The following is a 9,698-nucleotide window of genomic DNA, read 5'->3' on the forward strand; positions in this document are numbered from 1 at the left end:
TTCAATGGGTCCCCTTGTCCTGTGGCTTCCAGGTGGATCTGGCCAACGGGAAGTAGTAACAAAAGATCAAAAAAAGAGGTTGGAGAAGAGTTAGGACAGAACACTTATTCCCCGGCTTCCTCCCTGACAGCTTGCCAGAGGTTGGTGGTACTTCTCAACTGATGATCACAAATCCTGTCTTGAGGCCCTCTCCCTATAGCTACCATCTTCTTCTGGGCTCTGGTAACTTCTATGTCCTTTTGCCCCCTCAGGCCCAAGGACAGTAAGGTCTCCAGCAATTAACATTCCCAGGGAACATTGTTGGTGTCTTTAAACCATGATCATACCTCAGTAAATATATTTTTTTAAAGATTTCATCCATTTTTTATTTGACAGACAGAGACCACAAGCAGGCAGAGAGGCAGGCAGAGAGAGAGGGGAGGAAGCAAGCTCCCTGCTGAGCAAAGAGCCTGATACGGGGCCCGATCCCAGGACCCTGGGACCATGACCTGAGCCGAAGGCAGAGGCTTTAACCCACTGAGCCACCCAGGCACCCCATACCTCAGTAAATATTAAACTTTATTAAACTCTTCTCAAATTATCCAGTTTGAGAGAGTTATACACTTCCTATAGGACCATACTAATAAATGGAGTCATAAAAAATTAAAAGGTGGAGGCAAGAGAAAAGGATTTTGAAGTTATCTGCAAATAGAAAGTATTTGAGTAGGTGTGCACATCTTCAAAACCCAGCTTTAATGGTTGTATCATTCTCTCTGAGATGCCTTCATGTTGTTTTACCAAGATTTATTGCCAGGAGAGGAAGGAACATGACTATTCGGTGGTTGCTAACTCTGACATAATTCCAGTGTATCAACTGATGGTATTGCCTCCAAAGCAATGACAACTTGAGATTAAGAGGAACCTTATAGCAATGGATATTTCAACACTCTTAATTCTATGGGATATCTCAAGATAGTTTTCTCATGCTACCTTGCAAAGTTGTTCAGGAATTTCTGAAGGTCCAAGACTGTTGAACAGTTATATCTGGCTATTGTTCCTGCTTGACAATTGATCAGTTGACCAATGAGCTTCTTGGCACATGGCTTTCTGGTGTTGGCCCCTGATGAAGTTTTCTTTTGTAAAGCCTCTGACTTCCCTCCCCCACCTCTACTGCTTCTACCCCTTTCCCTGTACTCCTTCCCTTCTTCTCTCCCCAGTCTGTGGAATCTGGGGCAGGAGGAAAAAGTAGGTTACAAATGCTTCCAAATCTTCTCTGTCTTACACCTGAACCTCTGGCTTTTGAGAAACTCAACAGCCAAGATTTAAACACCTTTTTTTCTCTGGTTACACTCTGACAACTTTTCCTAAAGGCATAGGTGACTCATGTCTAGCATCTTGGCTGGGAGGGAGAGGGTCTTGGGGAAAATTTAATGAAGTATAGAAAAGGCAAATGCACAGGTTAATGTTTCAGTACCTTATCTTGTCATGCTCACTTTATGTTGGCTATAGCTATCTTGAGATTTCAAGTTCATTTAGACTTAGAAGTTCCTCTTTTTTTTGAACTGGCAGCCTCTTTTTTTTTTTTTTAATAAGATTGTAGGGGTTGGACAATATAAAGAAAAAAAAACAGGGCGGGGTACCTGGGGTACCTACAGTTGGTTGAGCGGCTGCCTTTGGCTTGGGTCATGATCCCAGAGTCCTGGGATCAAGCCCCACTCTGAGATCGAGCCCCACATCAAGCCCCTGCTTGGCGGAGAGCCTGCTTCTCTCTCTTCCTCTGCCTGCTGCTCTGCCTACTCGTGGTCTCTCTCTATCTCTCTAATAAGTAAATAAAATCTTAAAACACACACACACACACACACACACACACACACACACACACACACACAAAACCCAGGAAAGACAATGAATTTCTGGGCTCTTCATATGTGTAAGAGAGTTTCATTGGTAATTGAGGATACCATTTGGGAGGTCCTCAGCAACCTAGATGATTTGATCCAGAGATCCCACTTTTCTGAGTCAATTAAACAATTTCACATCTTTGTGTTCCTGGTTTCACAGCTATCTGGTCGTTCTAGAGATACTGTAGTCCTTATAGTTGGCTAGTCACGTTCACCTAATTGTAATAAAAAAGACCAAGATATTGTCCTGACAATGATAAGCTTGTTCTTTAAGTCCCTTGAGATTTTGCTGGGAAAGGCTGGGGAATCACGCAGCAAAAACAGCACAGTGCTGTACGCAAAGAGTCTGGTCTCAGGAAGAATGCTGCGTTCCAATTATTGCCTTTGTGCATCCAGACCTGATTTTAGATTCCCTGGAGGTTTTACTTTGTGAACCATCTGGCCTATCAAAAATGTTTGAATAATTCAGGGATGAGAGAAAGCACTTGCCCATTTCTTATAGTAAATTGGAGGAGTGTAGTAATCAATATGGAAGAATTTTTTCAGTTTTTCATTATTTTTCTTTGTGCGATACCCTGGCAAATGACATTTGAGAGTGTGTAGGGGATGAGGGCAGGGATAAAATGAATAAATACATCAGTTCCCTGTGAAGTTGCTTATGTTACAAGTACATGATTGAGTCATTTAAGTCTTCTAGGAAGTAGATGATGGATTGGAGATGTAGGAGTGCAGGAAGGGGAACATCTGTGAAAAATGAAAGAGGCATGAAGCATGACTGGACTGGAAGACCCTCAGATTTCAATGTATATCTGACATAGTTTTAGCCAATCTAACAGAGAGCTCTGGAGCAAAGATTTCCCATTAGAGGAATTCTTTGTTGGGTGCAAGTGGCCAGGGCCTTGTTAGTTATTAGTAGGGCTTACCCAGGAAGTGTGTGGTCTCCTTTCAAAAAGTGAGATGGATCATGAATGTACTAATAGCTGGAGGCTGTCAGATAACTTCACTCTTCTCAGCTGAACTGCAAGTTCTTGCTTGAAGGGAGATTGAATGGTGCTCCTCTATAGCTGCCAGAATGATCTGTAGAAATGTTTTGGTTATTTTATTCTGTCATTCATCTAACTTCACAAACATTTGACTCTGTGGCTGTTGAATGGCATGAATAACATATATAGAAGACTGAGCCTTCAGATACATAGCATGTTTTTATGCAGCCTTATTATGAAAGTGAGTCATTTGGAAGTGGAGATAATGCATAGAGAGTAGGACTCTGCTCTAAAGAATGACCGTGTTCAAGAGTCTTAAGAACCAAGGGAATATAGGGAAACAAGGGATTGTATCTTTGGAAAGAACACTTCAATTTTGTCAGTGTGGCAGATCCAGAGGTGAAGGCCTCTAAACAATTTTACCCATAGCCACCAAGAGTAATTGTGCCATGAAATGATATCTGTCCTATAAACCTGCCATTTGCTGAACTGTCTGGATCTTTAGGGATACTCAAGGCCAATATAGATAATTTCTCAAGTATTTGACTTCATAGTGGATATGTGTTTCCATGGAGGTTTTCCTCCTATTTACTACATGACACACTAAGGCTTTGGGGCTCTCCACTGAGAAAAAAAAATCTTCATAATAACCTGGTTCCTTGGAAGACCATTTCTCAAACTCTGAGAGGCTTTACTTCTGCTTATTTGGCTTCAGAGTTACTAACCTCTATTGTTACTAGCAAAGGCCCTTCCAGGGAAACTCCCCTTACACCCATCCGCTACCCCTAATGTAACATAACTAGTGTCAGTTAAGCGCCTCTAATTCTATGGTATAGTAATTTATGCAGGTTCATTCCTCATAGTCTAATTGACTCCTAGCCTGGCATAGAAGAATTTGGTCAATTCATTCCAGTTGGTGTATGAAGAATAGGAATAATGCTAGGCTAATATTATTGATGATACCTAATAATTATTGAGCACACATTATTTTCCATGTGCTGTATATATATGGTATATACAATCATCTTTGTTTTACATATGAGAAACTAGAGATTTGATAAATTAAGTAACTTGTCCTAATTCACTCCAGCTAATGAAAGTTAGAGCTGGGATTCAAACTCAGGCTCTTGATCACTACACTGATGCAGAGTTTGTAGGTCATCTCAGCCATATGGAATGAATCTCCCTCTCAGAAGATTCAAGAAATAGTAAAGGACAAGTAATAAATAATTTAGGTGGGAGTCATAAGACTTAAAGCTTAATTCTATTGGAGCAGAAAGATATTTGGATAGCCATAGAAATGGAGATGGCAATGACAGGCAAACTAGTCAGAGAATGGCATGGTAGGGAAAATTGCTCATGAAGGAGTCTGCCTTAACCCACAAGGGCATTCACTACAAGTCACATTCTGGCAGTCAGTTATTTTATTTCCTGCCTGGGCCTAGAAAGAGTGTCATGACAAAGTATGGTCAGCATGCAACAGGGGTACCTGGAAGGTCCTAGTATTGGGAACCTAGCTATGCAAAAAACTATGGCAGAAACCTAATTCTAGCCAAGCCACAAATCAAGTCTTGAGGAGTTAAGAAATATAAGGAAAAGCAAGAAGGTAATAGAAGTCTAAGCTGGTTGCTAGGTGAGATGCAGAAGCAGAAAGTCAGAGCTTTCAAGCAACCAACATCGACAAATAAATTGGATGTTGATTCAAGATAGAAGCTGTCTGGCCTCTGCTATTTCCAGCCTACCTTTTATTTTATTTTATTTTATTTTTGGTTGGGGGGAAGCTAAGATACCAATTTTACAAATTTATTTTCCCTTTTTATTATGTTATGTTAGTCACCATACAGTACATCATTTGTATGTAATATGTAATATAGTGATTTATTATTTGCATATAACACCCAGTGCTCATTATAACACATGCCCTCCATAATGCCCATCACCCAGTTACCCCACCCTCTCCCCTCTGAAACCCTCAGATTGTTTCCCAGAGTCCATAGTCTCTCATGGTTCATCTTCCTCTCTGATGTCTCCTCCTTTGGTTTTCTCTCCCTTCCCCTATGCCTCCATGCTGTTGCTTTTGGTCTTCATATGAGTGAAACCATATGATAATTGTCTTTCTCTGCTTGGCTTACTTCACTTAATATAATCCCCTCCAGTTCCATCCATGTCGATGCAAACGGTGGGTATTCATCCTTTCTGATGGCTGAATAATATCCCATTGTATATATGTACCACATCTTTTTATCCATTCATCTGTTGAAGGGCATCTCAGCTCCTTCCACAGTTTGGCTATGGTGGACATTACTGCTATGAACATTGGAGTAGCGCATTGGACTTCTATCCTCCCTTTTAAATCAGACCTCCTGATGCCAGCAGGCTGGATTGCAGTTAGAAAACAAGAAACCTACTGGTATTCCCACTCTTGAGTACAGAGAGTTACCCTCGTGCTTCAGGTATTGTGAAATTCTCAATGTGACTTGTAGTTTATTCATGTTGTACATATATCTGCTATGATTTTAGTCATGTTTTATAGAAAAAAGAAGCAAATACAGTGGTTTTTTTTTTTTTTTTCAAATACGGTACTTTTATATTTTACATTAGGCCAAAGTTAAGCCGTCATATCAATGTCAAAATGGTTCTTGGGGAAGCGCCTGGGTGGTTCAGTGGGTTAAGTGTCTGCCTTCAGCGCATGTCATGATCCCAGAGTCCTGGGATCAAGCCCTGCATTGGGCTTCCTGCTTGGTGAGGAGCCTGCTTCTCTCTCTCCTTCTGCCTGTCACTCCCCCTGCTTGTGTGCTCTCTTTCTCTCTCTGTCAAATAGACAAAGTCTTTAAAAAAGTGGGTCTTGGTTTTCAGTGAATTAATTCTTTTTTTTTTTTGATTTAATTTAATTTAATTTTTTTTATTTTTTTAAATTTTTTTATACAGTTTGTTTTTATTTTTTATAAACATATATTTTTATCCCCAGGGGTACAGGTCTGTGAATCACCAGGTTTACACACTTCACAGCACTCACCAAAGCACATACCCTACCCAATGTCCATAATCTTTACAAGAAGGATTAAAAAATACAATTTTGAGTTTAGCAAAATTGAATTGACAAGGTTAAGAAGTTGGGTAATAGAACTAGAAAGAAATATACATTTTTGTGTGAAACAACTTTTGTTTCAAAATATAATTTGAATGTAAATAGAACCAAACAGAGTTGGGGGTCATTGTAAGAGTTTTGAGAAAGTGCAGGTTAAGCCCTACTTTTAAAAAAATTTTTTTAAAAATTTAAATGCACTTAGCCCACATATGGTAGTACATTGTTAGTTTTTGATGTAGTGTTCAATGATTCATTAGTTGTGTGTAACATCCAGTGCTCATCACATCATGTGTTCTCCTTAATGTCCATTACCCATTTACCCCATCCCCCATCCGCCTGTCCTCCAGCAACCCTCAGTTTGTTTCCTGGAGTCAATCAGTGTCTCCCTCTCTGATTTCTTCCTATTCGGTTTTCCCTCACTTCCTCTATGATCCTCTGTGGGAGGTTAAGCACTATTTAACTTGGAGCAAGCATTTATACCCAAGTGAAAGAACAACATCCTTCAAATTATGTTCTTCCCAGAAAATGAAAGTGAATCTAGTTTCCCTAGTTGTTCTCTAAGTTGGACCTGGTCATCACAACCATCAGGAAAGTAAAAGAATCAGGTCAAGAACTTGGACTTTGTGTTTTGGGGACCAAATGATATAAAAGAACAGATTCTGCTGACCTTTACTTAATATCTCTTTCATTCTCTCTTGTCTTTCTCCTTCTTCTCTTTGTCTCCAGCCTTCCCTACTTCAACCCTTGACTCTTTGGTAATTAATCCTAGAGTAGTTAATACATTCTATTTCAAATGGCTTTTAGCTTCCTGGTAGTGATTGCTTTTAGCAGACATTCTTCTTTCCAAATATGTGTCATCAATAAATATTTTTAGAAGAAGAGTGGATTGAAGGTTGAAAAAAACTCAGTCCAACAGTGTTCTATTCTCCTTTGCTCCATTTAAGAGTTATTAATACTTGTTACTTAATACTTAATACTTCTTCTCTCACTGAGTCTAGGTTTGTCCTTGCCTGAGAACCATTTTTCATCTTATTTCCTACTGGACTCTAAATTTTTGACGGCAGAGTTTGTACCTTATTCATCTCTACTTTTCCAGTTCCTAAAGAGGCATTAATGCTTAGCAAAGTATTGTTGAATGAATACTATTTTATTTGTGCCTCACCGCAGATTTCTGTTTAAAAAATCATTTATTTATTTATTAAATTTTTATTTAAATTCCAGTTAACATACAGTGCAATATTTATTTCAGGTGTACAATATGGTGATTCAATACTTCCATACAACACCCAGGGCTTAACATGCTCTTTCTCAAAGTTCTTGCAATGACCCCCTCTGATCCTCATTTATTAGTTGATGGACATCTGGGCTCTGTATAATTTGGTTATTGCTGATAAAGCTGTTATAAATATTGGGGTGCATGCCTGTATCTCTTTGAATTAACATTTCTGGATGTTCTGGGTGAATATCTAATAGTATAATTGCTGGATCATAAGATACTTCTATTTTTAATTTTTTGAGACACTTCCATACTGTTTCCCAGAGGGGCTGTACCAGTTTATATTCCCACCAGTTTGCATCCTCACCAGTGTAGGAGGATTCCCCTTTCACCACATCCTTGCGAACACCTGTTTTTTCTTGTTAATTTTAGTCATTTTGACAGGAGTGAGGTGATATCTCATTGTAGTTTTGATTTGTATTTCCCTGATGATTTAGCCATTTTGATGGGTGTGAGGTGATATCTCCCTGTAGTCTTTTGGTTTTCTCTGATGATGAGTGATGCTGAGCATTTTTTCATGTGCTTCTTGGCCATCTGTACATCTTCTTTGGAAAAATGTCTATTCGTGTCTTCAACCCATATTTTTAAACTAGATTATTTGGGGGGGGGTGTTGAGTTTTTTAAGCTCTTTGTGTATTTTGGACACTAAGTCTTTATCAGTAACCTCACAGGATACAAAACAATGTAGAGAAATCTGTTTCATTTCCATACTCCAATAATGAAGAATAGAGAAATCAAGGAATCAGTCCCATTTACAATTGCACAAAAAGCCCTAAGATACCTAGGAATAAACCTAACCAAAGAGGTAAGAGATCTGTATTCTAAAAACTATGGAACACTTACAAAAGAAATTGAAGATGACACAAAGAAATGGAAAAACATCCCATGCTGACAGATTGGAAGAAAAAAAATGTCATTAAGATATCTATATTACCCAAAGGAATCTGCACATTTAAGGGAATCGTTATCACAAGGCTGCCAGTATTTTTCACAGAGCTAGAACAAACCATCGTAAAATCTGTATGGAACCACAAAAGACCCCCGATAGCCAAAACAAGCTTGAAAGAGAAAAGCAAAGGTGAAGGCATCAAAATTCCAGACTTTAATTTATATTACAAAGCCGTAGTGATCAAAACAGTATGATACTGGTATAAAAATAGACACATCCGTCAATGGAACAGAATAGAAAACCCAGAAACGAACCCACAACTATATGGTCAGCTAATCTTAACAAAGCAGGGAGAATATCCAGTGGAAAAATGACAGTCTCCTCAAAAAATGGTGTTGGAAAACTAGACAGCAACATGCAAAAGAGTGAAACTGGACCATTTTCTCACACCATGCACTAAAATAAGTTCAAAATGGATGAAAGACCTAAATGTGATACCGGAAGCCATTAAAATCTTAGAGGAGAACAGAGGCAGTAATCTCTTTGACACCAACCACAGCAACTTCTTACTAGAAATATCTCCTGAGGCAAGGGAAACAAGAGCAAAAATAAACTATTGGGACTTCATCACAATAAAAACAAAACAAAAAAAAAAACCCAAAAGCTTCTGCACACTGATGAAAACAATCAACAAAACTAAAAAGCAGCCTATAGAATGAGAGAAGATATTTGCAACACAGTATTTCTATCTTTAAAATGGCCAAGTACTAAAAAAGGACTTCTGTTGTGAGTGGCACATGTAGGGCAGCTCTATTGCTCTTCTTGCAGAACTGACATCAAGAGATTTCAGAAATGTAATTTTTGGTACCTGGGCAGCTGGTGATCATTGGTCCCTGTGCTTCCCCCAAGAAAATAAAATACAGAATCAAGGGATACATGGACCCTAATGTTTATAGCAGCATTATAAACAATATCCAAACTATGGAGAGAGCCCAAATATCCATTGACTGATGAATGGGTAAAGAAGATGCGGTATATATACTCGGCCACCGAAAAGAATGATATCTTGATATTTAAAAAGATGTGGATGGAAAACAGATGAACATAAGGGAAGGGAGAAAATAAAAAAAAGTGAGGGAAACAAGCCATAAAAGCCTCTTAAAGATAGAGAACAAACAGAGGGTCTGAGGAGGGAGGTGGGTGTGGGATGGGCTAGATGGGTGATGTGTATTAAGGAGAGCACCTGTTATGATGAGCACAGGGTGTTGTATGTAAGTGATGAATCACTGAATTGTACTCCAGAAGCCAATATTGCACTGTATGTTAACTATCTAAAATTTAAATTAAAAAGAAAAAAAAAACAGAAAAAAAGTCAATTAGCCAACTTTCATTAATTAATAAGGTGTTTCATCTTTTATTACTCTTGTGTTAAGGACTGTGCTCTAACAAAGCATATAGGCAAGAAATAGGGAATATAGAAATAAATAGGAAGGAATATAGGAATAAATAGGAAGGAATATAGGAATAAATATAGAAAGTAAATAGGGAATCTATTGCAATATGGTAAGACAATTGCCAGAGT

The 9,698-nt window shown here is 38.6% G+C and overlaps 1 non-coding gene across 1 annotated transcript; it reads left to right on the forward strand.

Moving 5' to 3' along the window:
• The first annotated feature begins 8,886 nt into the window (after positions 1-8,886).
• Positions 8,887-9,019, forward strand: LOC132007968 (U11 spliceosomal RNA). Its single transcript, XR_009401513.1, has one exon. It is a non-coding gene; the product is annotated as a U11 spliceosomal RNA (small nuclear RNA).
• Positions 9,020-9,698: the final 679 nt, after the last annotated feature.

Source organism: Mustela nigripes, chromosome X, assembly GCF_022355385.1.
Source record: "Mustela nigripes isolate SB6536 chromosome X, MUSNIG.SB6536, whole genome shotgun sequence".
Taxonomy (NCBI): Eukaryota; Metazoa; Chordata; class Mammalia; order Carnivora; family Mustelidae; genus Mustela; species Mustela nigripes.